Source organism: Caretta caretta, chromosome 4 (assembly GCF_965140235.1).
Source record: "Caretta caretta isolate rCarCar2 chromosome 4, rCarCar1.hap1, whole genome shotgun sequence".
Lineage (NCBI taxonomy): Eukaryota > Metazoa > Chordata > Testudines > Cheloniidae > Caretta > Caretta caretta.
Window position 1 is genome coordinate 35,003,553 of NC_134209.1, and position 26,887 is coordinate 35,030,439.

Here is a 26,887-nt window from a genome sequence, read left to right on the forward strand (position 1 = left end):
GGATTTTCTGGGGGTAAGGTGAAGAAAAGTTGTGATCTTAGTACAATTACAATTTACTTGAAATCAAAGGTAGAGACCTGACACAAATTGAGAATTTTTCAAAATACCTACCCACCCATTGGCTGTTTTTAAAATGTTATTTCGAGTACTACACATGGAGGAATTTACAGGTATTGATACATTTTCAAGATGTTGTCTCTGAATGGATTTGAGCAAATATATTTATGATACTGTTTTAATCATTAATTACAGATAAATAACATTGTTAGCCTGTCTGAAATCTTGACATGTGGGTTTAATTTCTGCATCTTTTGTTTGAGGATGACTGATTCTTGAATATTAACAATAAACAAACTATCCATTGAAACATTAGACTCCACAGCATGTGTAAAAGGAATTTGGTGCCTTGTATTTTAGGTCATGAAGTTTTTACCCTTAGGGTAAGTCTAGTAGATGTAATTACACATTTTAAGCGCTAGTTGAACCCGTAACCTGTGTTTCCTCTGCAATAATTACAGGATGTGAAAATGGCCAAATGAAAAGCTTATTCATAGATATTAACGGAATTAGTTTAAGCTACTGTTACCTTACGTTTAATGTATATGATTTCTCTATACACTCAAACACAGACAAAATTTAATACCATCATTTTTTTCATTTATAATTCTCACTTACTTACTGAAGTTTGCCTTTCAGAAAGAAATGACGTTTATAGGTTGCTATGTTATGTAAACTGTTAAATAAAGATATATATTAAAGTGATGCTGCCAGAAAGTTTAGCCCCCAAAGTTGATTCTATTTAAAGCAAAACAAAAAGGGTAGTAGCTGGGATTTTTTTTTTACTTATTTTCAGAAAATAATAGAACTGTTTCTATGGTTTTCCATGAAATCAGTTTATTTTTTTAGACATTGCCCTGCAGCATTTTCACCCAGACTTTAGGGTATTGTGTGAGACCATGAGAGCTGGAAGCTCCAAGTGGCTACAAAATAAACAAAATTGAAACTCACTAATCTATTTTCATTGTCCAAGTTGAGTGAAATGCAAAAATTAATAAAACAACATGAATGGTGAAACGTAAGGTAATTAAAGCTCAATAGGCTCCAAGTGTTTCTGGTTTTGTTTTCTTAACATTGCCCTGGCAGAGAATAGTCAACGTATGCTTAATCCTTTACCTTCTAGTAGTGGCACTTTATTGTTAGCTGAATCTGACAGAAAAATTATCAGATTTTATCTGTGAAGAGGAAATATTGAATGATTGCCCGCATTCTCAGAAAAAGATAGAATCTTCACTTTTTTAATGAAAGCTTAGAATTTGAAGAAAACCTTCAGAATTCAGCTAAAATTGTCATGAGAGCCTAACATGGAGGTAAGCAGGTGGGTTCTTCTCAAAGGCAGTGGATTTTTTTTTAGTATTGCAGATGTTAAAGTAGTTTCTGCTGTGTGACTTTCAGTGAGGCATTTACAATCATTCTCATGCTACTTTTACCGAAAGCAGCATTTGCACATCAGCTCCTGAGAAGAGAGCATGTGCAATGAAGTGACAAAGGGGCAGACCTTCATTGAACTATGTTAAAATCTTAGCAAATGCCGACTAAATATACTCACTCGTGATTTTTGAGTAGCATGTAACTTTTTTTTAGTTTTTAATCTCCCCCGTCTAGAAAAGCACACACTCTCTCTTGTTTAAAAATACATACAGTTTATAGCACACCTTCTGTCTAAAGATCTCAAAAAGCTTTTAAGATCATTAAGTAGCTGACAAAGCTTCACAATATCCCAGTAAGGCAGATATAGTAACATTGGGAAAATTGAGGCATGAGGAAGCTGAGTGATTTACCCAGTCTCACACATTGAGTCAGTGTAGGACTCCCAATTTCCAGTTGTGTTTCCTGTCATCTAGACATAAGACCAATAATGGTTGGGTGGTTAAGACAAAGGACTGGGAATTAAGAGATCAGAATTCTATTTGACAACCCTTGTAGGCCCAAATTTTGTGTGTGCGCCCCTGACTTAGGTTTTAAATCCACCAGCTGGCATTGGTGTCAGGGCAGCACAAAGGAAACAGAGCCAGTATAATAAAAAAAAAGTAGTACTAAATTTAGGCAAAGGCTATATTTGGTTCCATATCAGTGTGTTTTGATGGTTTCCACACAATGAGAGAGAACCTTTCTTTAGGAAAATAACTAAAAAGTACAAATGCAAAATAAGATTTTTTAAATGAAGATTTCCTGCTTGCTGATTAAAATCATGATTTAAAATGGTGATTTAAATCCATTTCCTCTGAAACCCACTCATCCCTTTGACAATCTCCCCTTAAAATGTAGTTTTCTAATATTAATTTGTGTAAATCAACTCTTCAGATACAACACTTCTATTTCAATTATAGTTACATTGTTTTGAAAAAATAATCTTCTCTTGATACACATGCTTGATTAGAACCCATCTGCATTAACAGGATGTATGGCTGTGCAACGTGAGGGCACGAAGTTGCATCCCTTTGTTTTGTTTTGTTTATAATTTGAGTTTAATATTATAAAACTTCATTTTAAGAAATCCTGGTTTTGCCATTTGTGTACTATGCAGTTCTACTTATACAAAGCATAGATTAGGTGATTTGAGAAGTACCGTATATATAAAGAGAGATCAGTAAAATTGGAACCTGAGCAAAACTAAACAGCATTTTTCATTCAGAGGGGTGTTACTTTGCTGAAGGGTGTATATCTGTGTGGTTGAGCTACAGTGGGATGGATGTGAGCTTATGGGCAGAGCTGCATGTATTGAGGTGTGACCCTTCAATTGGTAAATAATATACTAAATTATCTTTCCTTTCATCTTTGTGTCAAAATGCATTTTTCAGACTAATGCCTGAGATCAGTTGAGTGCTTTTTCTAAAGAACTTTGAGAAACAAGTAGGTTGTATTTGAAAGGGAATAAAACTAGCAAATCATTAACATCAACAAATATAATAAAACATCTAGAAAAGGAACTACTCTATTATTGGACCATTCTGCACGTTTATTAGAGGGCAATAGAATGTCACATTTTAAAAAAAGCTTGGATAAAACTTCAAAGGTTTTAAATTAACATAGATTTTATTTAAAAAATTAAAATCTGAACTGAGACAAAATGAAGAAGAAATCTAACAGAGAACCCCCTTTATTTGAAAGTATTAAATGTTCACCCTGTAGCATCCAACAGCCTTAGAGTTTGAACATTGGTGCCTCTTCATAATGTTTGTAAATGGCTACCAGACTTTCATGTCAAATTATAGAATAATTATATGTTAGCCAACTGGTGCAACATTCAGGATGTTGTACTTTTTATAAATATCCCTTTGCCTTCTAAGAAACACAGCTCTGTTCTGGGGAACTCATCTGGAAAGAGTATTTCTTCGGGGATATGGAGATCATGGCCAGAATTCCAGCTATATGGAAAACCTTTGGAATGGAGACTGGCAAAAAAACATCAGGAGGCAGGAAGTTTTGCATAGGTCATTTTTTGTAACCTTTGTCTGAAGAGCAAGAGCTGCAAACATGTATTGAGCTTTTGACCCCAGATTGTTTAGCTGAAATATTATACACTGCTCATGCCCATGAAAAACTTTAGTGGGATAACACTTGATTCTAAACCTTCCCAATCTATAAACAATTTCAATATATTTTAATTGACTTGTAATTATCATCATTTTGTCTGGAGCCCTTAACATTCAGGAACCTTCAAACCCCAAAATAAACCTTTAATGGTAGGAGGAGAGGTATGTTTGTCTCTCAATTACTTTCTGTTACAATGGGGTCTGATGGAGGATAGCTGATTCCCCAATAAAGGGCAGCAGGAAGCTGAAGAGAGGGGTGAAGCTTAGGAAATTGTGGCAGGGACTGAGGAAAGGCAGGGAAAAGTAGATGAGTTGCCCCAGCTGGGAGGGCTGGGAGAAGCCTGCTAAGGCAAGAGGAAGGAAGAGCCTGAAGACTCTGCTCCATCCAGCCAGGTAAAACCTGAAAAGTGGTGATTGAATTGGGACCCAGCTCTGGAAAGGAGGGCGGGGGAATTACTCCCTACCTAACGGAGAAAGAGACACTGAAGTGGGGCTGGGCCTTGGAGGACCAACGTGTTGACTCTGAGGACTGAAAGAACTGGACCCTGGAAGGGGAATGTTTTAAATACAATAGCCTACAGTTCTTATGGGACCCTGAAGAGAGGAACACAGATGGGGTGCTGCAGTATGACCTCTAACTGCAACGGGGTGCTTGGGTGGCAGATGACCCTATTACAAGTAGCCATATTAGAGAACTCCTTTTTAATTCTTTTGATTCAAGCTGATGAAGTCTGGGCATATGTGATGATGACGTGCCTTCTGATTCTCATGTAGCAGGTGATGGATCAAAATAGCAGTTTGGATATATAGTATGAGAAAAAGGTTCTTTCTTGTTTTTCCTCAGATGTGGAAAGTGCAGCAGATGATGTGCAATAGATGGTGAGCTGGTTAGTTCTAAAACAAGATACTGAAACAAATGATGGATTAAGCATGAAAGAAGCAACTAAAAAGCCTCTGCTCTTATTTAAATTGGTGGTAGTAATTTAAGGTGCTGTAAATTAGAAAAGGAGGGAGGCATTTTGTGATTGTTTTAATTATTATGCTGGATTTTTTAACTTCTTATTTTTCAATACATCAGAGTGAAAGGAACTGTAATTCTATCTCTTGATACTGTGTTCAATCCATTTAGATTTTTCTAATTATTCACAAACAGGCCAAAGTCTGAGTGAGCTGCTAACACTTTCGTTACATTGTTGCTTTCCACCCCATTTTTAAGTTATGATTTCTTTCCTGTTGTAGCTGTCATGTAAATTGATAGCTGGGTCAACATATTTAACTGTTCCTTTAATCTTATTCTTTTAATGAAAAGGGTTTCTGCACATACAGAGGCTGATCTGGAAATGATTTGGGGAGCTTGCTTTTTCGGAAAACTGTGTATTTTTTTAAATAAGTATAATGCAGTCTTGGCCCACTGTGTCAATAATTAGTTCAGGGAGACTTAAGCAAAGAAGTTATTCCTATTGAGATACTTTTTATGCAGGGCAATACTTATGTAAAACTGGTGTCACTAGGTTAGAGAGGCTTAACTCTAAGGGTTGGGTGAGGGGGGGAATTTATGGTGGCTCTTTGAGTCTTTGCCCACGTGCATTTCACTTTTGGTGCAAATGTGCCTCATGCACATGAGATTGGAATTTTTGACCAGCAATTGGGATTGTACCTGCAAGAAACCACCTTGAAGAGCCGAGTTACTGTCAGGTAATTGTGTGTATGTGTGTGTGTTTCAAGTTTTATCGTCTGGTGAAACTAGATTTCGATCTTGTAGTCAGTTGTTTCTTCTAAAGTTAGGAAAGAAGAAAAAGTTATTTCAAAAAATCAGCTACATTAACTAAAATGAATAAAATCACTTTGTCATGTAAATATTCACTTGCCATTCCAGAGCTCCTAGAGGAAATAGCCATATCCTCTTTGATTATATAGGCATTTTAATGAAAATTTCTTCCTTAGTATCTAAATTCAGCCCCTGAAGACCAGGTTGGTACCAACCCTCCCTGTTTTTCTGTCCCTGTAACAACTGCAGATTGAAGACTTGTAGCACTCTGGATGTTGCCGTTCTCTTTGCTCTTACTAGCACTTTTTTCCTCTTATGTCCAACAGGATCTGAGTCTGTGGGCCAGCAGATAGGTGTTCTTCTTTCCAGAATAAGAGCATTCTGGTCTTAACTGCCCAGCAGAAGATCCAATAGTCTGTTAAAGTGCAGGAAGCAATACACAGAAACCAATATGCAGTGCTCCATCCTCTGCTAGTGAAGATGCCCTAGAAAATCAGGAGAGATTGAGGTCTTTCTTGTATCATTGTGTCTCCTTGGTCTTGAAGGTACTGATTTTGTTGCTGTCTCCTCATGTAGATGTCCCAGCCATGGCTCTTGCTTTGGGACAAACTATATCAGAACCCAGACCTCTTTGCACAAACCCACACAAAGTAAATCCAGCCATATAGAAGCTGATAAATTGATTTCCCAAAGCCTTCAGCTGCTTCCCTGGGATTGTTGTTTCACCCTCACTCTAGGAAGGGCTCTAGTTCCAATGTTTGTGAATGAACCAGGAGCATATGCCTTTCCTGCTCTTGAGTCTCTGCTGCACTGTGGAATGTTTTTCTCTAGGGTTTTGAGAAAGTCAAAAGTCTTTGTCAAAGACTAGGTAGGAGACTCTTGGGTGTACTGAGAGCTTTGAAGCTGATGGACCCGTGAGAAAAGTTGATCATTCATTTTTGTATTTATCATTTCCTTTGAGATTTCAGGCCATTCAGACCTGTTAATCAGACGTGTGGCTAAATGGAGTCATAATTTGGTCCTTTAGACCCTCATCATATCATCTGGAAGAGATGTCTCTCCATTTTCCTATCAAGGTTTCCGTCCAAACTGCAGTCATGTCTTCCCACATCAACCATGAAATTTCTCTTTCTTCATCATGTCCCAAGTCCTAGCATCCTGAAACAGTTTTGCTACACTCTCTCAGTGCGGTCTCACCAATGCTGTGGAGATCTCCTGACACTTAAAATGCTAGAGTATTCAGGCCAATCACAGGATTTCTTCCACACAAATCTCTGGCCCATAGAATATTAAGAGCATTGTTCCTTTTTCTAGCATTAATTAGCACAATTATCCCTTTTGGCTGTGTAGCCATCATTGAATTATTCTATTTGGGTTCACCTTTTTTTCTTTTTTCTTTTTAAAAGGCCCTTTGCCAAAATGCTTCTGTTTGGTAGTGGGCACTTTAAATGTGGGTGGGACAATCATCTGTAGCTCTAATTAAGCCGTTTTGTATCTAACTGTTTAAAGCTGTTTTCCCCTCTCCTTTTCCTTTGGCTTTTTCTTTTTCCCTGAATTGGTCATGCATCCTAATAGTCAGAAACGGGGGTCTGGGTAAATAGGTAGTTGATATTTTTTCCAGTCTACTGCCTCTTAGTATTCAGAATCTTATGTGGTTAGTTTAAGTGTATTTCACTAAAGTAATCAGATATGATACATAATATTACTCAGAGACAACACAGCTAGATTCTGTTCTGATTTATGCGTCATCAACAGGATTTTAACTAGTGTAAATTCCAAATGGAGAATTTAGGTATACAGGTGATTACACCTCAGATGCATATTCATCAGACTTTTCATTCATCCTAAATGGCCCAGAGCTACTGTTTATGAGATGCACTAAACCAAAAGAACACTGCTTGACCTGTATCCAAGGATTTGTATGTATTGCAATTGGGATGGGGGGAAACCCTAGTCATCTTATTTGCAAAGATGATCTTGCAATTACCATGAAATAAAATAAACATGGATTCCTACAGTGCCATTTAAAAGGTCACTATTCAATATAGAATCACACATTACAACTTAAGTAGTTCTTAAAAATGAAATTACATTTGCCATTAAAAAAAAACAACCAACTACAGTTATTACACACTGTCTGAGATGCCTTTGTTTTTCCCCAGTTCTAAATCTTTCTTCTCTTGTATTAGAGAGTATTGTATTTTATTATTCTACAAAGCAGTCTGAGCTCTTATTAGCAGTGGATTTCAGTTGAAAACAAAAGGTTCATATTTCATATTGGATGTTTTAAAATGGGTACTTATCACTCTAATCTGGTGAGGGGGAAATGAAATTCAGTTGAGATCAGAAAAGGCTCAGTTTGTGAGTGCCTGAATGGAGTAGAGTAATACAGAAAAATAGTGTGAGTGAGAAAGAAAGAGAAGGGCTGGGGGAGGCTTCACCCACAGAAGTACTTTCCTCCTCCCCGAAAATCCGCTGTTAATTTTAGTACCTACATATTCCAGAATCACATAATCCTGGGACCCTCTGATCTGCCTTGGGAGTGAAGGCGGGGGCAGTTCTACTGGGATCCAGAACTCAGGGCTCCCTCCCCCCGGATCTAACATCTATGTAAATAAAGTGAAATGGGAGGGGCAGGCCTCAGCGAGCAAGATGTACAAGGGCCCCAGATTTCTCTCAATGGGCCTGGTTCTGCCACTTTAAAACTTAAAAAGGTGCTCTGAAGTGTGTGCCCCAGGTTGCACCATAGCATGGTGAAATCCCATTGTCCTTCCTGTGAGAATAGCTAATCTCACAGGAATGAATGCATTGATTCAGTTTCAGCTGAAATTCTTTAACTGAAGCAGCTTGTTGGTCCTTAATTAGAAGCACTTGTCTGCTTCAGTTCCTTGCGCAGAATATAATTTTTTCCTTTCTCTAGGAGAACACACACATGCTGACCATTCACAAAGTATTCAAATCATCATAGCTTTGTGTCCTAGAAAGAACCAGTATCCAAACCGCTGTTTAAAAAGTGAGTTACGTTTTCTGAAAGATAATGTGACCCCACAGAAATCCACATGCTAAGTATTTGTATACATATAGTTATTTTTTCTTACAAAACTTCTCAATAAGGACAAAGTCTCTTTGCCTTGCAAAAGAGACATCAAATGAAATTTCATCTTACTCATGTTGTAGCACTTTTCTGTCATTTGCCTCACTTCAAGAAGTTTCCTGACGGATTCTATTCATTTTCTCAATCGACTAAGTACTACTGATTCCAAATAACTTGTTTAATTATTTTAAAGCTATCTCTGTAATGATTCCAAGCTTTGCCTCTTTCTCAGCATTTGCCTTGAAGGCCTGATAACTTTCTGTTATTAGCTGAAGAGTCTTTGATCCTGTAGGCTGCCTCACAATGCATGCTTTTTAAATGGATGGAATCCTTTTGGACGACGTGTTGTGAGAAATGGAGTAAGAAAATCATGAAAATACTATTCAACTGCACTGAAAAATATTGCAAATTAAATACACAATAAATATTAACTTGTGGCAGAAATTAGCTTCCTTATCTTTTGAAACAGAACATTTTAACGATTAAGTACGTTTTTTTCCAACTTTTTGGTGTACCTGTGTCAGTTTACACTAGGCCCTAGACTCTGTCAGCCAGTGTTAAATTTTAAGTTTCTGTCTCTGTTTTTCAGGGGAGATTTAAGGGAATGATAAATTGCATATAAAACACTCAGGAATGTGAGTGTTTTATATGCAATTTACAATAAATAGTGATTGAATTTAGCTCAAGTTCTTATAGCCAGTGACCTCTTTAGCTTCTTCCACTGTGGCCATACACACCTTCTCTGTACATTATGTACTGATGATATTGTGGCTGCCAGAACCCAACGACAGTCTACTAAAATAAAATGATCAGTAAAGCACAACACACATTGTGTTGCCCTTTCTGTGCATAGAAACATTGCTTCTTCTCTGAGTTGTTTGGCTTTTGGAGGAGTAGAGGGAGTGAAGGAGTGTTCCTTTAGCATCCACCTGATCCATTTGTGAAATCCAGGGTGAAATGTATGCATCTTGACCTAAATACTTACGTGAAGTACCTGACAACAAGAATCTTACCAAAATCAAAAATGCAGGTTCTTGACAGATTTTCCTACATAGAGTGTGATAGGGACAGTAGTGGGGGACTACACAATAAAATAAAAAGTGTATAAATTCTTTAAAAGCTACCTATTTTGAAAGCCCCTATCTGGAATACCCGGTGTCAGGGGAAAGAAAGATAACACAATAAAGCCACTGCTCTCGTCTATCTTGATTTTTGCAGTATATACATAATTGTTCACATAATTTTATGCTAATATAGTAGGGATAAATTCTGCTTGAGGAATCCATTTTGATCTAATTAACTTTGAAAGTGATGAAACAGTGTGTTTGAACCCTCACTTCATATAAAACTTCTTATTTCAACACTCTTTAAAATCACCAGCCTGTATCAAGAAGAACAATCTATAGTTTTCATTCCCTTCCAATGCTCTGCTGCCAAGGTTTGTATTTTTTTTAGGTGGAAAACAAGTTTCAACTGTATTTGTTTGAAAATAAATAGCTAAACCGGTGTTGTTTAAAGAAACATACAATAGATTGAGTGTTCACAGTGGATTTATTTGTGCTCATAGAGATGACTTCAGAGCTAACTCGTAATCTGCTTAGTCCCACCACTTATGTGTTGTGATATAATTTCTTAAATCTTGAAACACGGCCCCCCATAACAGTGTGTCCATTGTGTATGTTCTCTTCTAATGTATACATGCATCATGCTAGTTGCTGAATTCTGCACTGCCCAGGGGAGCAAAGGAAGGTGCAGGAAGATCCCAGGAACAGTGGAAGCGGGGGAGGGGCATTGTAATTTGTGTTGCAAATTTCCTGCTCCTCATGAGCCTGTGGAGACACATTGTGCATGAGTAAGACATGACTGGAGTCCCATGTGAGGAGGAAGGTGAAGCTGGGGAACTGTCGCTCTCCAGGCATTATGCCTCCTAAGTAACTCAGTTTAAATTCCTCCAGAGAAATCTATGGAAATTACACTGGTAATGTAAACAATAACTTCAGCTCCATGTCTTCTGCCTTCTTTTCTGGGGGGGAGGGGTATGGTATGCAAGAACACCTGCATGCAGGGAGATCCATGGCTGCTTGGTGAGCTGTGCTGGTAGGAGGGAGTAGGGAAACAGTGTGGAGTGACTGCATAAAGACCTTCACTGCAAATATCTGTAGAATTGGGAGCAGGCTCTGTGTAACTTGAAGTTTGCACCTTCTGTCTCTTCTGAGTAGCTGCTGCCCACTCCTGGCTGAGGTCAGAATGCAGCAGTAACTGAGTTGGATCTCACTGGGATTTTTGGGAGTACTGCTGTTCTTCTACCCCATTGTCTTGCAAGTTTTCCATGAAAAGGTACGTTTGGCCCAGGGCATGCATATTATACTTATTGGAGTTGAGATCTTTATTGAGCATTGGAGGTTACTGTTCAGCCCAAAGAGCAGTAGTTTCCCTTACAAACTGAAAACTCTAATCTACCATATATTGTTTTTATTATACTCTTACAAAGTGTTGTTTTGTCCTAAAGATGTTGCACCTTCAGTTACCTTCTTCTTAACTTGTAACTTGTAGGGTCATAGCCCTAAATGATTTGGATCCTCTCTGTTGAGATGATTGTGAGAGTGATCCTTTGTATAATCATGGGGGACTCAGCCAAGTGTTCTCAAGAAGATATGGAATTCATTTCATTGGTTCACCAAGAGCCTGGATTTGACAGTGTTTAGATCATGTTGCAAGATACACACAAGCTCAGTAGTGGGGAGAGACTAAGTGACACTGGGAGAGAGTTTGTGAGAAGCTGCAAAGGAGATTTTAATGGAGCTTTTCCAGCATGAGAAGGCTTTGTTGGTGCTGCTGAAGGTTCCTTTTTAAGGTGTGTGTTACAAATTTGTTTTAAAACCAGCTAACACACTTAGGATGTAAAATGTTCACAGAGTGAATAAATCTAAATACAACTGTAAAAGCTGTGGCAGTTTAATAATAATAAACCTAGATGTTTCAGCATGTTAGGCCTAAATTTTCATAAGGGGCTAGGGATGTTGGTGCCAAACTTGAAAGTCTTGCTAAAAGTCTTGATTTTTTTTCTTTTTTTCTTTTTAGAAAGTGTTGAACACCTGTTCTGAAAATCAGGCCCTTTAGTTAGGTTCAACACCCCAACATCAAGGCACACAAAACTTCTAGTAAGTTTTAAAAATGTAGGTCACTTGTTATTCTTCTGATTGTTAAGAGAGGCTGGAAGCTATTTTACAGCCTCAAATACAGGTCTACCAGACTGCTACAATCACAAAATGAGGTCACTTTCTAGCAAGATACACTTGCCATCAGTGGGTGACTGTATTAATAAAAAAAAAAAAAAAAACCTTTCAAACTCATTTCAGCAGTTTATTTTCTCCACTTAATGAAAAGAAGGTTTTTTCATTTAAGTTTCAGATTGCTGTCATGAGCCAAATGGGTGGTGTTTTTCTTTAAATTACATAAAGTAGGGTATGGAAACCAGTCATGGGGCACTGAGGATTAGCTGTATGGGCTATAAACCAGTTGCAACACTTCAGAATTTCTGTATAAAGATGATGATGGTGTCAGATATTTTATAACCAAAGATGTTAGCTAGATTTTTCTCCTTTGCTCTCCCAGCCCCCAACTCTGACAAAGTTAATTTCGTCTTCTGAACAGTGTAATAGAACAGCTGCTGGGTGCCCAACTGATAAACTCAGACTTCAAAACACGCAGTTTTAAAACCAAGGACATGCTGTTTGAATCAAGTGATTATCAGAAAGCCACTTCTTTCCATGTCCTTTGTGATAGTGCTGGCTGTTTCAATATTATGAAGGAGGTGATAAATATTTGGTTGATGTTTGGGGTGGAAATGAGGGAGAACCAATCCCCAGGCTTTGAATGTATGTTGATATGTGCAGCACTACTTCAGATAAGATAAGCAGTGGGCATTGTGAAAGGGTTTAGAGAGGGTAAATGAGTGATGTCAGCTTCTAAGGCAATACTGTAGTGGTTCAGGAAACAGTTATATGAATCAAAAGAAGTAAAAACCTTGGTTTTACTGCCCCTCATGACCTCTCTTTCTGCCATATTCTACTTCCCTTTTCTCCATACCCTCATGCTCTCATCAAGATGCTTCTCCTCAGAATACAAGCATGCTTTGGTTTCTCCATCCAAAATCCCTCCTCCCTTCATCCTGCCCTCCCACTGAAATTACAACTCCATCTCCCTCCTCTCATTTATAAACTCATTGACTGGTCCATCCTTCTCCAACTTTGTCCTTGATACTCTTCAAACTGTTTTTCACTCTCTCTCCAGTCCTCTGATACTGCTCTTGCTGAGGTCTTTAGTAGCCTTTTTACGGACTTCTAATCCATTCTCAGGACACTTCTCCATTCTCATCTTCCTTGATCTCTCTGTGGCTTTTGATACTGTTGACCTTCCCCCTCATTCTTAAAATATTTTCCTCTGACTTTCTTGAGTCCCTCCTTTCCTCGTTTCCTTCCTACTTTGGTGTCTGTTCTTCAGAATTCTGTTTAGTGAATCCTCTTCCCCTCTTTCACTTTCTCTGTGGCACTGCAGGGCTCCATCCTTGGCTTCATCCTACTATCTCTCTGCTGTATTTCTTTAGGTGATCTCATTGCTCACACGCCTCCATGTACCATCTTTATGTTGATGCTTCTCAAATCTGTCTTTCCTCTCCTGGTCTGACTCCCTCCATTCACACCTGCAACTCATCCTGCCTCTGACACCCCTTGCAGAAAAGTACATTTAGCAGGGTCAAAACTTACCTCCTTGTCCTGTCCTCCGTCTCCCTTCTCTCTGTTACTGTTGACAACATCATCATCCACTCAGGCCTATAAACGTGGGTGTTCTCTTCAAGTTTGTCCTCACTTTAGCCCATGCATCCAAAGCCATATCCAGATCTTGCTTCTGCTTCCTCTGTAACATTTTCGAGATGTAGCCTTTTTCTTTTTCTTGTGCAGAAATTCCATCTCCATTTTGAACTTCCTCACATCCATGTGACCAATTTCAGGTGCATTCTCAAAATGCTGCTACTAAAATATTTTTGGCCTGTGGCTCTGACTATGTCGTCCCCTTTTTAGTCTTGCCATTGACTCAACTTCACCAATGATGCTCGTCTAAATTGCTTATTTGTTCATTTTTCCCACTTCACATTTTCTTTCACGACTTCACACACAAGGGGCAACTAGTCTGCAAATGCATCTGTATATCCACTTCTCTATCCTTCTTCAGATCCTTTCTCAAGACCTACTTCTGTCAGGAGGCCTATGGTAAACTGCCAACTGATAATGGCTAGGCTGGTAGCCAGCAGGGACTGTTGATATTAATATCTCCTGTTTTATTTACATTGCATTTTTTTTAAAATTGGATTTAGTGAGCCTCTGTAACTACATTGTTACCTTTGGCCACCTTCTGCAACTCCATCCATTTTGTTACACTTCCATGTCACATCCAATCTTAATGTAAACTGTATGCTCTTTGTTGCACTAACTGCCTTGTGTTTTGTGCATTCTTGGGGGCACTGACTGCCTCATACAATGTACTGTGTGTTTTTGGGGCCAGGGTGTGATTAGGGCCTCTTGGCTCTACTCTAATGCCAACAGTAGTTCTAGTAATAATCAGTGCTTAATTTGTGTCAGGGCTTGCCAAGGCTAAGCCTCGGCACTTCTCCACTTGGCAGTTCATAGCCCAGCACCTCTGGGCTTCCTGTGTCAGTCATGAAAGTAAAAAAAAGAAATTGTGTGAGCCCTGGCACTTCTTTCATTACAAATTAAGCACTGGTAATGTTCTGTCATAATTATCTTGTGAGGCTATAGTCCTGAAGCAGCCTCTGTGTTTTATTGGTGATTAGTTGGAGAGGAAGTAGTATGTATCCCTCTAGACAGATTTTGGACCAAATTGTAGCTTAAGAAGTATGCACATAATGACCAAACAGCTGTTTGGGACTGACGACCTGTGCTGCTATACATTTCTGATCCAGCTCCCAGTCAGGTCTGTGCGGTTCTGCCATCATGGGAGCCAGAGAAGGCTTTGGTTTGTAAACCTTGTGAATTATCAGTGCTATAGAAATTAATGTAATGACATATATGATGATTTACTCTGGACCTGTGGGGGCTGAGGCATGAAGGAACACTCATCCATTCAAAGAATACCGGATGAGTTGCAATGCATGCATTCTGCCAAGTTGTCTTGGAAGATGAGATAATAAGCATAAATTGCAAAATGTAAATATTTCCCTCCCATAATTGATAGAGTATTGATAAATATTTTGCCATCCATGTGCTTCATTTTATCAAATGCTAGTCCTCAGGTGTCATATCTGAAATACTGTACTGACTATTTACAGTTAAACTTCAGCGTTACTAACACCTTGGGAATAGAGCTTGTTCATAACTCTGAAATGTTTGTAACTCTGAACAAAACGTTATGGTTGTTCTTTCAAAAGTTTACAACTGAACATTGACTTAATACTTAGAAACTTTATTAGGCAGAAGAAAACTCTGCTTTCCCTTTACTGTTTTCGTAGTTTATGTTTAATACAGTACTGTACTGCATTTGTTTTTTTGTTTTTTTCTCTCTCCTGCTGCCTGATTGTGTACTTCTGGTTCCAAATTAGGTGTGTGGTTGACTGGTCAGTTCGTAACTCTGGTGTTTGTAACTCTGAGGTTCTACTGTAACTAGCCATGCCTAGTCCTTAGATTCTCCTGCAGGTGACATTATAGTTTTACATGGCTACAAGAAGACACTGCAGGATGGTGGTGTAGGGGGGTGTCAAACAATTTTCATATGATGGGCCTAATGACCACCTTGTGATTTGTAGTGTTCCAGTGTGGACTCCCCCTTATTCCTCTGTGTAGACAGAAATGTTCCTTAGAGCACAATGATGTGGTCTTGTTTCAAACAGAGGCTACATCACTGCAGACTAGCCAGGGAGCTAGAGCCCAACACACCTGTAGTGGAGACTCCAGAGTTGTACAGACAAGCCCAAAGATTTGCGGGAATCCAGATGAAACTGTTCTGTAGGCTGCATCTGGCCAGTGGGCCATTCCCTTGACGCCCTGGTACAGAGTCTTTCTTTAATGGTAGTAATATAATTAATAAATAATAAATAAATATAAATAATAAATAAAGTGCCAATCACTTTTAAATTTTTCTTTGTTCGTAGGGTGGAGTTCACTTCTTTTGTTCCTGGGAGCTGAATAGGAGAAAGGGACATTTCAGGTTAACTTGATAAAGGTAAGACAACATCTATTGGTAAAGATAAAATAATATTCATTATTATGAGTTTATAGTACGTTTGTCAGTGGAGGTATGTGATGTGAGGTTTTTTAACTTTGTGCTTTAGCAGTAAGTTAAAGTGAAGTATGTGATAACACAGTTTGTATAATGGATGGAATGTGTACTTCTACCACAGGTATCAGTAAAACCCCTGGAGATAAGAAAGGAGGTGTAGATCAACATGACAAAGTGGATATCAATTTGTAACATGATTAATAACTTCTGGCATTTTCCATACTCCATTGAATTTAAAATATTGGCTTGTTCAGCTGTGGTTCTCTTCATCAAACATTTGCACAGACTGTAAGAGCTCTTGAGTTAGAATTCCATATCCTATAAGATACTTCTTAAAAAAATGTACGGAAACATGTACCAGTCCTTTGTCTTTTGATGCATTAATGAATGATAGTACATTACTTTTATACCCTGGTGTACCTGAGATCAAAAGTTGATTCTTTGTTCTGCAAACTAAGACATATATTTTGCCACTCATTCAAAACATTGATATTGTACTTACTTGGTCTGACTTAAATATAGCCCCAAATGCTCAGAATTAAATTGCTATCTTGTAAAATGTCAATTAAGTATAGTAAATTGAGGGGGAGAAGGGAAATCCTGCTATAGCAATAATGTGGTTTTTCAGTCTTTAGCATTGTAACCACTGACGGTAAGGTCATACATTCAAGTGTTAGTTTAGTGCAGGGGAGAGAGTTGTTGTGTTTTCTTGATGAAAAGGTGCCAGTAGTAATTTGTAAATTAACTAATATTGCCCAAATCTAGTCTCACTCTGGTGGAATTCATGTTGAACTACATGGGAATTTTGCCTGAGTCAGGATTTAATCGAGCCCATAGCGTGTACTTGCTAGAGTATATGATGTGATTGTTTACTGCAGCGAAGTACCCATTTACACCAATATACTAAAATTACACATCTAAAATTCCGATACCTAATATACTAACTCTACTTGGTACCTAGTGTTATAAATTATTTGTATGTGTCTAATGTGTGTCATACCTGTGCAGGACTCAATTACACCTTTTAATGCACAGGCCTCCATTGCGGGCATTGCAGATCTGATCTGTTCTAGATGTACAGTGGAAGTAACACTTCAGAGGGTGCAGCTTACTCTCCTTTGTGCACCCAGTTTGCTCTGTTAGGGGTAAAGCAGTGCTCCTGCTTTCTTGTTTTCCCCTTTGGAGTGTCATGCGCCCCACGTGATGCACAGAGAGAGCAGTTCTTATGCCTTAGGGATAGCATTTACACTAAGCATATCCTGACTACTTCTATGTCTTTTTTTTAAAGAGGTTAAATGGAGAAAAATTGAAACCATAAATACACTCTACATAGTTAAACTTGGCTTTACGTCCACCATTTCTGTCAGCATATTAAGAACATCTTTAGAGGAAACAATTTAATGTATTATTTTTAGAAGGAGCAAGACACTTTGGGGGAAGTTAGATAATCCTTCAAATAGACCAATGAAGAATAATAGTGCCATAATCACTAAACTGCATTCCAGTACTATGGAGATACTATGATTTCCTTTGCTAATAAAAACCAAAAAATCCAGAGTTATATGTTTTGAATTTTTGTATTTGCTGTCTGTACAAGAAGATGCTGACTAAATAATCTTCAACTCTAGTGTTCATTGCATTTTGAGTAGGGATTGTATACATTTATTATTCATAGTATTGTTCTTTTATAATCTCTAGAGTATTGTGCAGTCAATAAAGACTCAGACTAGTCAGTTATTCTTTTGTTGATTATATTTGTCTCAAATGTAAAGTAATGTAATCATTGTTGGCAATTCTTACACTACAGAACCTTGGATCATTATTGTATCACATGGATATCCTTATATACCCTGAATCCTAAACTCGGATAAATTGGCATAACTCCACTGACTTTAATGCCCGCCAGCTGATTGAAAGAGGGGAGTTAACACAAGCATCTAAGTAGCAAGTTTTACCCTTTTTGGTAAGAATAATTTTTACAATGGCAGTGGCAGCAGCTGCAGGATTGGGGAAATTTCCCATAAAAAGTCATTATTTAAAAAAAAATAAAAAAACACCATCCCTCCAAAAAAGACTGCTCCTAAAAATTAAGTTAACTCATCCTTCATGCCATTAAATGATGGAGAAATACCCACAGACTTTCAATGCAAAAGCAACATTCTGCTCTGACTTAATTTAACTCCTGCATGTGATCATCCAGTGAAAACTTCCTCTTCCATGATAGTCTTTTAAATCGAAAACTCTTTGGGGCAGGGGCAGTCTCTATATTCATGTCATTGTAGAACACGTGGCTGGAGCTTAATAATAATTTATTATTCTAATTGAGTGGAAAGATGTGGATTTGGGGGACTGAGGAGGTTAGCAAAGTAGAGCAGAGGTCCCTTCTTCCTCTCCAAACATATCCTTTATTGTGATCATGACTCTGATCCTGTGGGCTAATCTGTGCTGGCTCTCGTGTGAGTATCTCTTAGACTGGTGTAACTTAACACCAGTGGCATCTGGTACTAAACAATCGTATGTCCGTTGAAGATTAGTGCTGTGGAGAGGACTTTTGACCCAAACACATCTCTTAAAATGATGTGGAGTACAGGAACTTGTTATGCATGCAGGAAATTTTTAGACAGTTAAGGGCAGGGTCTTGCTCCTTGGTACCATTCAGGTGGCTCACAAACAATCCAGATTTCAAAGGAGAAAATGATCCTGTATTTTAAAATAATTCTGTTAACGAAAGGTCTTAGTTTTCAGAGACTGGATAAAATGCCCATCAGGATGGATTATAACAGAACATGAGAATCAGTATTTTCTTGTGTGGAAACATCACCAGTGGAGGACACACAGAAACAATTGGAGAGGGAAGAATGTATTTGTTTATTGCCAGTAAAAGGATTCCATGTAACTATTAGATCTAACAGATTAACAACTATTCTACCAAACTCTTGCAAAGCCCCCATGGGAGTGTATACACTGCAGCTGGGAGCAAGCCCCCCCCCCCCCCCCCAGGTAGACAGACTTGCACTAGCAGGGCTCAAGTTAGCGGGCTAAAAATAGCAGAGTGGATTTTGTGGCTCCGGCTCTCAAGTCTACCTGACCCCCCTCGCTCCCAGGGCTCAAGATCCTGAGCTCCAGCCCAAGCCGCGATGTCCACAGTGCTATTTTTAGCACACTAGCTTGAGGCCTGCTAGTGTGGGTCTGTCTACCTGGGATGGGTGGCCCACTCCCAGCTAGGGTTGCCAACTTTGGTTGGGATGAATTCCTGGAGGTTTCATCACATGGCATTATCTTTAATTAAAGATTAATCTTTAATTCCTGGAGCGTTGGCAACTATATAGACATACCCCATGTCATTTTATAACAAGCTTCCTGTATATTTTATCACAGACCTGTTGTAATATAGTCATATAAATATTAATATAATTGAGATTCTTTTGAGACTCCTGGTATGTATGGGGTGGAAAAAAGAGAAAAGAAATCTGTTACACATAAATTTAGCATGAATCACTCTGCAGATGAGTAGTGAAGAGCAGCACCAGTACTTGGCTACCTTTGAGACCCAAAAAGAAAAGAGTTGAATATTCCCGGGTTTAATCAGTCATAGTTATTTGTTTCACATAAGTTCATTCAGTTATCACAAGAGCATGAAATCCAAATGTCAGTTATTGTGCCCTTGGTTGGCAACAGTGATAAATATTATAAAAACCCAATTTTGTTAATAGACTATGTACACTTTCTTTCATTGTTGGAATAAGTGTCAGTTGTTATTTTTAGTGCAACTTGAAATACTTACCTACTGTGTGTATATGTAAGACAGTATTTTGGCATTTAAAAAGAAAACCATATATATTTAAAAAAAAGTCATTTATTTCCCCCTGTCATAGACATGAATAACTTTTGGAAGTGCATATGACATATCTATATGGATAGTAAATTTAATTCAAAATAGCAATACTATAGTACTGAGTACCAAAATGAAGTAAAAGCCATTCACCTCAACTGAAGTTTTGTATTACAGTGTATGTAAGAAATGGTACAGTCTGGGGGAAGGGGTTTGGAAGGAGATTTTAGCTGGAGATGGAGTAGCTGCAAATTAAGTCAGCTCAATTTATCAAATGACTAAATTTTATTATAGTAATATCTCTCTCTGAAAAGGGCAGATTTCTATCAATATTTTTGTTTGCTACTTGCAGGCAAGTTAATTTTTTTTAATGCTTCCACCCAGAGGCCAAATTCAAGTGGACTTAAATACTGTAACATTGTATAGAACACCATGTGCAGATATGGCTCCTAAACACAGTAGTGACAATCAGCGTGTGTGTGTGGGGAGGGGAAGGGGTAGAGGGAGGCTGAGGTTGAGGAGGAGAGGATGGAGGAAGATAGTGAACTATCAGGAAAATGCTGGAAAAATGCAAGTTAGCTACTGAAAAGCATGTGTGGAAGGGCTTGAACAAGAGAGAGAAGAGAAATAAGACTTCAGTTGATTGAGACTATTTGTACTGAATTTTGTCATGTTTGTATTATATTACTGTCTTTCTCAAGTATTCTTTTATATTGGGATTACCTTGTCACTGGCATTCACTGGAACTTACCTTGGAACATAACTGTCTTACCCACAAATGCCTGATGTGCCACATCAAGATGTCACAACATAAGTATTGTGACTGTGTGATGATTTTTCTTCTTGGAGGACATAATTTAGAATTAGGTTCATTGAAGTCAGTGGGACTGAAGCATGTGCTTTTAAAGTTAAGTACATGCTGTCCTGAATACGTATGTACCTGAGCACATGCGTAAGTGCTTTCTTGAACTGGGACCTTTAAATATTGGCAACCCTAAAGCACAAGATAAACAAAATTCTTGTGTGTGTGTTGTTGCGTAGGTGTAACCATGCATTATCAATGGAATATTTTAACTTACGAAATTAAGACTTGGCCTGTGCTTCAAGATTTTACGTTCTGATTATTGCTGGTTCATGCTTCTTTCATGTAATTATTTAAATAATATGTAGTCTGTAGCTGTGATGAATAAATAAAGGACTCTCAGGAGACTGAAAAATGGGAATACTTGTATACAGAATTATGAGAAACAAGTCAAGGACTAAGCCTTCCTTAGAGATCATATTGTTGGATTCAGAAAAATCAAAGTCTCACGTACATGAGCCAACCCATGGTTGACATTTCGGATTTTTATTTCACCTGGAGACTCGCTATGGTATTTTGTTATGTTTTAACCCCACAAGTGCTAATTAGAATAAGCTAATTTTATAATTATTCCCAGCAGACATATAAGTAATTTAGTCTCAAACTTGTTTATTTTGTGGAGACACAATTATTCAAATAAGTGTTGAGAAACAACAAGTAGTTTGTGCAACGGGCTAAATGCCAATGTGAAACACAGATGTAGCTACATCTGTTTAAAAGTCATTCAAAGTGCTCTGAGTAATTTAATCTCTCTCTGTATCTTTCTTTGTGGCCACAGCCCTCTTTAAAATTAAGGGTAAGCAATTATATGTTTGTGTCTATATTTCTGTTGACTTTAGTTTAAATTCCAGGAACAAATTAATTATTCAGAAGTAATGATTCAAGAACAAAGTCATATCCCTTTTAGGAGGCTAGTTACCATTATGATAGTGGTCAAGGAGGCTAATCCTGATATAAATTTGAGATTTATTTATTTTATTTTATTTTATTTTTAATTTTTAAATTTGTTGGCGTTTATTTCTAAAAATGTGGGGGGAGGGGGGCGGTAGGAATCGTATGGTTCTTCCTGATTTAAAATATCAGAAAAATTTGTGAGCGTGAGTAGGAGATTGTTGGCAGAGTTCAAAAGAAATATGGTCAACACATTCTGTGTACACACAGATGGATTTAAAAAAATCCAGAATGGGTTATCATACCAATCTATGAAGGACTCTTGAGAATGATCAGGTTTACATTGTAATGAATGAATTAATTATAAAATAGCCAGGGTGCAGCATGACGACTACCAATGTTCTTTAAGTCATTTTGGCATAACTTCAGAAGGAATTTATTTTTGATAGTGACAAAAGTTAAATGACTGGTAACTTCTTAGCTTTTATAAAATGCACCTGAAGCTTATTACTATTTTGGAAAAATAACAGTAACCATGTAATTGCTAGTGTCTAATAGCACTCAAAATATTGTGCTGTCTGAGAGGTTTAAGCATTTATTGAACAGTTAATATTTACTTAATATAGTATATTAGATTTTTTTTATGTGGAAAAGGCTAACTAAGTTTTATCTTGGATGTAATTGGCATTCAGAAGTTTTAGCATACCTTGTTCCTTAAATATTTCAAAGGTGTTTGTTAAATAGAGCTGTATTTACCTTATTACAAACATAACTGTTTTTTCTCTTGTGACAGGTATCAGCTTGCAAAAATGGGATCCTCACACAGTTTATTTGGTGGAGCTAACTATGCAGACTCTGATTTAAAACTACATATTTGTTCTTCTTTTCAGTGCAGTCTTTGCTTTTATTTCTGAAGCACAGAATTCAGGTGCTATAAGAATGTTTTATTAGTTAAATGATACTGTTTTATTTTTCCTTTGTCAGAATCGGCAGTGTTAAGCTACTATTCTTTACTGATCTTTTTGCTTTTTCCTCTTCTAAAATTAGACTTGAAATGCTGCCTATGTTAATAACACAGATTAAAATTACAATGATTTATTACTGGGATTTTCAAAGGGTCCTAAAGGAGCTGGGTATCTACCTCCCATTGAAAATTAATGGGAATTGGACACTTTGATACTGGTTAGGCCCCTTTGAAAAGTTTGGCCTATACTCTTAAAACAAATCAACAAAATTGGCCTTTAGTTATACAGCATGAACCTTAAAAAACATGTAGCAAGTGGTTGTGGGTGATATTTTCAGGCTGTTTCTTGCCCATAATATGACAAGAAAATGTTCTTAAAATCTGTAGTATAAAAGTGGGTATGAGCATTGCAGAATGTCAGTTATTGGAATGGAAAATTGGAGTCTGAATTAGGATTATAAATTTGAATCTTTGTCCTTTCCTAGGCAAATTCCCATTGGCTTATGTAGAAAGGAAATACAAATTCTCAGTTCCTAAGTAATAACTGGTTATATTGAGGCTTTTTAGTGAGTTCTCTAGCCAACTTTATTAAGATTGTATCTGATCACAGGTTTCACAAAACATACCGCTGTTACAGCTTCATTGAAAAGCACAGCTTTACTGAGTGTAGATTTAGGGGCTTGAGGAGAAGCTTCAGTGGGACTTATTTGGTGCATAGGCCTTGGTGCACTGACCCTCTGCGCAGGTGCATTCCGCCCATGAAGATGCTTGATTGTCAGGTCACTATCCCAGTCTCCTTGTTAGGGTTAGCCCTGTAGAGCTGCTTCTAACTTGGCTAAAGTAGCATTTGTTACTCACACTCTACTTTAATTGATATCTGCGCATATGTACATTTTTATAAGATTTTTTTAAAAATTGATTGCTGTATTAAATGGTCCCTCAAAACCTGAAGACTTCATGGAGGAGAGGGAGATGTTCACTATGTGGTTAATTCAAAGCCCATTGAAGTCAATGGAAAGCTACCTAATAACTGAAGCGGGCTTTAGAATGTACACTGTAGCAAACAGAGACATTTTATATTGGTACAGATTAGTTTGTGAAGACAAACTGTAGTGATGTATGCTGTTGTTTTTCTTGCTGTGGTGAGTGATTGTGGTGTGGTGTATGTATTTATTGCAATCTCAGTAACTAAAAGGTTTTGCCTTGAATTTCTGCGATGGCATGTACAAAGTGATATATACTTACTGTGTCAGTTTTCTGACTTTAGATAAGTTCCATTGGTTAGACAAGGTTAACACTTAGGGTTGCCAATTTTGGTTGGACATATTCCTGGAGGTTTCATCTCATGACATAATCTTTCATCAAAGATCAATCTTTAATTCCTGGAGACTCCAGGGCAATCCTGAAGGGTTGGCAACCCTATTCACATGAAGTTATTTTTTTTTAAATCAGACATCAAATTATTTGAGTTTCTTTATCTTCAGCATTTCACATAAAATGTAGTTGTAAAGTTTTAACCACTTTTCAAGTTCTTGCTTGCTTTCTTTGCATTTTTTTAGAAGTTTGGCATTAGTACTTCATTTTCTTTACTTTTTCTTTAGGCATACTTCACTGGAGCATGGATTTTGCAATCTTCTCTCAATATCAAGTTTTATGCCGCTAAGGAAACTTTCTGTTTTCTAATAAGCAGTTAAGCTCAGAAATTGGGCTTGAACATTGGGAGCACTGAGTTAGATAAATAGGAACTAATGTTTAATCATTATCCAGTGTTGAGTTTTTGTTATGGAAAGCAGATATAATATATGTTTCTTATCATTTGGATTTTAGTGGCTTTTCAACTGCAACTAGCATTTAAATAATTACAGATTTGTTGTAATCATTCCCAAACAAATAACAAATCTAACGGCATTAAGAGTATTACAGTACCCATAAACAGAAGCCATCATGTCACCTACTGAAACTAAATAACATTTGTGATATTATTTCCTGGAAAAAAAAACTTGTTAATTTTAAAATTGAAGTTGCTGAAGTAATATAAAATTTAAAATTTCAAAATAAATACAGAATGTTACAGATTTAAAAAATAAAACAAACAATTATTAAAAAATATGGAAAGATGCACATAAAGTTTTGAATATCCTTGCTTTCCATAAATTCTCTAACACAAAGCTAGAAATGTGAAAATTAGCATTAGACAATACACAAATTTTTGACTCCAGGCTAAGATCATTTTAAGGGATTTTCTTTCCAGTTCTATTTAACACCACTGATTGCTGTTGCAATAACAAAAGAAATTAATGAAAAGTATGTTACTGCAGAGGTAAGAAAATTGCTTTAATTTAAGACTCTGACTATATATTTATTTTGTAGTGTAGCTGTAGCTGTGTTGGTCCCAGGTTAGTAGATAAGGTGGGTGAGGTAATATCTTTTTTTGGACCAACTTCTGTTGGTGAGAGGCAAGCTTTCGAGCCACACATAGCTCTTCTTCAGGTCTTCTGTGTGGCTCAAAAGTTTTTCTCTTACCAGCAGAATTTGGTCCAGTTAAAGATACTACCTCACCCACCTTGTCTCTTTCTATTTAATGTCTTTTCTATTCAACTTTCCCTATTAGTATGTGTACAGTTAAAAGCTATAATTAACATGTCAGCTGAGATAGGCGAGCAGCAAACTTGTTTGAGGACTTTCACATCTGATTCCCAAAGCTAAAAAAATAGACTAAAATGATTATGCGGTACTTCAAGTGTGATGTATGCTCCTGTTTAGCTGCCAAAATTACACTTGGAAACCTTGTTTAAAATGATAGCGATCTACACCACCTCTGAGTGCATTGCACACAGCAGGATGAACATTCATTACTGGGACTCATCAAATGCTCCAGTGTTCAATCAGATTAAACTGAGCACAGTAGATTACAAGGTGACATAATAAAGTTGGCAGGAATATGCCAGCTGTATAACAGCGTGTAGGATGGGTGAATGGACCTTCAGATAAGGTTAAGGACCTGATCACACTGCATTCAGTTGTATGACTTCCCTTAAGTTCAGTGGGTTTTGAATCAAGGCCTAAAGAAATGATCTGTGGCATCCTTAATTCTCATTGAGTTCAGTGAATCTTCACAAAATTGACTGTTACATTGTTTCACAATCTAAACCTGTTTAAATCGAGAGACTTAATCGACAGAATGTCTTAGTAACTGAACACTCAGTTTTATGAGGTGCTGGCCAAGATCTGTAAGATACTAAACATTTTCAGCGCTACGGAAAGTGAATCAGGCCCTAATTTCTGAGGGCTGATGGGAATTACAATGGATGCATGATGCATTAATATTTCACATCAGGAAATCCTGGCAACAAAAGGTTAAAAGTTTTCTCCTCTGCTTTCATTTAATCTATTTCTCACTTTTAAATTATATTTCTTCTATGTTTTACTCACGACTTGTGGGGTGTTGTGGTAGATGTGGGTTGGTGAAGCTTATTCAAAAGTAAATGTGTTCCAGAATAGAATATTAAAAAGAAGTGGATTTAAAGAAAAGATATGTGTTCATGGGAAGTAGAGTTGACAAAGGTTAGTTTAGGAAAGGAAGAGATGAAGTGATGTTGGGAGAAAATAGTTTTCTTTCTCTAGCACATTTTTCATGGTCAGGATTAGTTGGGGGTGAAAAAGAGGCAGTGTTTAGATAAGCTTTTTATAAGCTGCAATCCAAAATATCTTTTATCAATAAACATATTTACTTTAAATAATTTTGCCTGTCACAGGTCATACTGTGTTAGTCTCAAGAATTCTAAAGTGTTTCTTGTTCAGGGTCTGAAACAGCAGCTCTTAGTCAAGCAGCACTCACGCTGTCATTATACAAGCTTGCCGGTACATTGGTAGAGCGTATGATGTTCATGGGGTGTATTGCGCAAGTAGGAACTAGCGTGTCAGACCCTCAAATCATTAAATTCTGAGCAAAGATTTTTGTTTTTCTACCTCTGGACCCTTTTATTCTTGTAGCTGTCACTAGTGGAGGCTTTCACAAAATAGTCCTTCAGTGCACCACTGATCATCGTCCATAAATATGAGTCTGATTACATAAGAGTTATGTGAAGAATCTGTTTATGATGTGATCACGAATAGGCTCTCTCAATGCACAGGCTAGCTTGTCTGATGGAAAAAATAAACATGCCATCAGCTAACAAAAGTATCGCTGGCTGTATAGAAGAAGATGAAGGCTGTAAAGTCACTTTAGTGTTTCAGTTTGTTTAGAAAAGCTTGTATCACCCAGCTGTAGAACATCACACAGAACCTCTGCAATGTACCAAAGTTTTTGTAGGAAAGAACATAGAAATAGAGAGAGACATCTTAATTTCATCAGTTGCTTTCTCTTGCGCTAGCTTGATGGAGAGGAGAGAGAGCCACCCCGTGAGAATGCAGCTTTCTTTAGTAAAATAACTAAAAAGTACAAATGCAAAATGATTAAACTGTTATTTAAATCAAGGTTTCCTGCTTGCTAATCTGATTAAAATTGGTGATTTAAGTCAATTTATTTAAATCAGTTCGCCCTGGGTGTACCCATACCAGCCTTTAATACTGTTGACCATGATCGTGGAA

General features: G+C 37.5%; 1 protein-coding gene across 2 annotated transcripts in view; it reads left to right on the top strand.

Moving 5' to 3' along the window:
- Positions 1 to 26,887, top strand: part of BMPR1B (bone morphogenetic protein receptor type 1B) — a 353,771-nt gene that overhangs the window by 55,239 nt on the left and 271,645 nt on the right. For both annotated transcript variants that reach the window (XM_048846945.2, XM_048846946.2), the window contains exon 2: positions 15,621 to 15,691. The gene's annotated coding sequence lies outside the window, so the exon portion shown is untranslated. The remainder of the gene's footprint in view (positions 1 to 15,620; positions 15,692 to 26,887) is intronic.